Raw genomic sequence first — 2668 nt, forward strand, 5'->3', positions numbered from 1 at the left:
ATTATAGTCTGATGACCCTATAGAAAATAATGGCTTGTATCTCCTATTTTGTATAGGGTCTGAAATAACTTGACAATAATTGCTTTATAGTCAGTTATATATAAATGTATGCTACTGTATATATAATCAAACCACTGGTCATGGCCTCCTCTAAGTCCGCCCCTTAACAGGACATTTTCCCACAGTCTGTACCACCTGGCCATTGGCTTTCTAGCCTTTATAGTATGTAGCCAAGCATGAAACTTGAAATAAATGGCATGATGGTACTTTGTTTAGTGTTTCAATTTTAGAGTCTACTAATATGTGCAAAGTACATATTAATTTTTGTCTTTCTGGCAAATTGTGTTTTTCTTCTTGAAGGGAGCCCTGGCCGCATTATCTTTTTTCCCCATACAGTTCAGGTAGAAATTATATTATATTAGTGTATTATATAATTATATAGTGCACATTTAGGTGAACTAATAACATGAATAATGCATGTATGCTTGACACTAATCGCCAGTCGCGAAAGTGGTGTGGTGTTTACTGCTTGTGGAATATGAAAGTTACGGTGTAGTTAGGGCATGGAGGACTTAGTTTAATAACTAAACTAATCCATCCATGGTTAGGGTAGGCCAAAATCCCTTGGTAGTCTGTCGAGATTGAAGTGTATATAGTTGATACAGAGTGAACTACCGTAATTGACTATTACTGTAATTACAAGATAGTATAATACATTCTCCAAGTATCGAAATGCACGCCATTTGATGAAATAGTACCTCTCGAGATGGTCGGAAATGACACTTTTATATAATGAAATTCATCATCATCACATTACCATTATAGTCAAAATGAAACGCCAACAAATTTCTCATGATCTTTTATCAGGAATTTACTTAATATCCAGGACGACTTAGGCCTAATTATAGGTTACTAAGCTTTAACTATATACACTATAGTATGATCCACAAGTCACCAACTTTTTTTCACATTTAGCACAATTTTCTTCACTTTTTATTGCTATTAATATTATTATCAATTATTACTATCATCATTGTTATTATTATTATTACTATTACTAGTAGTATTAATAAACAAAGATGATCTTTTATCAGGGATTTTTGACAACCATAGAGATCTTATTCTTATTAATGTGTGTGTGATATACCATAGGAAAAAAACATAGAGTGTATCTGGTGGTATTTGAATCTGTTCAACCATGAAGCCTCTGTGGTCTAGTGGTTATGACACTTGCCTTGACAGCGAGAGGTCACAGGTTATTACACAATTTCTTTATTCATTTATTTACAGGACTACATTCGTTGAGAGCTATGCTACACGATGTATTTATCAAGTCCTTTTTTCGAACACTGTATTTACCTTTATTTGAGGATTTATATATGATTTAACAGTGTTAACGGCTACCTTGATTTATGTTATATGCACTTATTTGTTTCTAGCCGTACCTATTGTGTAATAGAGTGTATCTGGTGGTATTTGAATCTGTTCAACCATGAAGCCTCCGTGGTCTAGTGGTTATGACACTCGCCTTGACAGCGAGAGGTCGCAGGTTCGAGTCCCGCCAGAGGCATTTTATTACACAATTTCTTTATTCATTTATTTACAGGACTACCTTCATTGAGAGCTATGCTACACGATGTATTTATCAAGTCCTTTTTTCCTTTTTTCCCCCTCCCAAATTTGGTGAATACCGTATATTTATACATATGCTGAAACCTTCCTCAAATGTACTAATACTCAGATGTAATATTATCTTAATTTAGTCATGGAATAAACTTATTTCTCCATTACTCAGTATTGTCAAACATTCAAAAGCATTAGGTTATTTATTCAAACAACATATTATATGAATGAAATATTTACCTTAAAATTCTGTGTTTTCAGTGAGTTACTATATGTGAATAGTCTGCAACCAGAGAGATATACTATAGTACTGTATGCTCCAACAGAAGTTGGTTTTTCAGGTTTTATCTTTGGTCTTGTGACTTGGTAGGGGCGGTTTCTTTGCTTAGGCAATCAACAGTGAATGTGAACAAATTATGGAGAGACTTTGAACTGCTGTAAAGTGCTTAGTAGATTATTTTTCCCTGAGTGAATAATGTTACAAAGTCAGGTAATTAGTTTCATTATCATAGATAGATGACAATCCAAGTCAGTTTTTTTTAACTATGTTTTCATTTTTCATAATTCATAACCACCAATCCCTTTCCCTCCCCATTCTCCCCATTCAGATATAACCCACCCCCTCCCCCTATTTGCAGAGGGTGCTCAACTAATTGACAACAAATATTATGAATGTTTACAAATTGCAGACTCTAAAATAGATTAAATAAGTTTTTAAATCAGCGGCGTAGCTATAGAAGGCTTGAGATTTGGGAGAGGGATACATGTTGAGAGGGTCTCAAGTTAGGGGAACTGCTCGCCAAATAAGGTGATATATGAGGTGATTTTTAACTACTTGAGCATGATTATTTTATTGCAAAATTTTCAATGGAGATGATGGTGCCCCTGTGCACTCATATTGTAAATGTCACTATTGTCGTGTTGGGGTCTATGTTTACTCGCAAGAAAGGTTAGAACTTGAATTATACTCAGGTAGACTTTATGCAATTCCTTGTTATGTTTTATTGTAAATCACAATCAAATATACAAAATGTGCTAACTCTAT

The 2668-nt window shown here is 34.2% G+C and overlaps 1 protein-coding gene and 1 non-coding gene across 2 annotated transcripts in view; both read left to right on the forward strand.

The window, feature by feature from the left end:
• The window catches only part of LOC117121481 (gamma-tubulin complex component 6-like), a 46869-nt gene that overhangs the window by 42596 nt on the left and 1605 nt on the right, over positions 1–2668 (forward strand). The window lies entirely within an intron of this gene.
• Positions 1498–1570, forward strand: Trnas-uga. Its single transcript has one exon. It is a non-coding gene; the product is annotated as a tRNA-Ser (tRNA).

The sequence above is a fragment of the Anneissia japonica genome, unplaced genomic scaffold (genome assembly GCF_011630105.1).
Source record: "Anneissia japonica isolate Jap-2015-1 unplaced genomic scaffold, ASM1163010v1 scaffold1699_len65488_cov165, whole genome shotgun sequence".
NCBI classification, from domain to species: Eukaryota; Metazoa; Echinodermata; class Crinoidea; order Comatulida; family Comatulidae; genus Anneissia; species Anneissia japonica.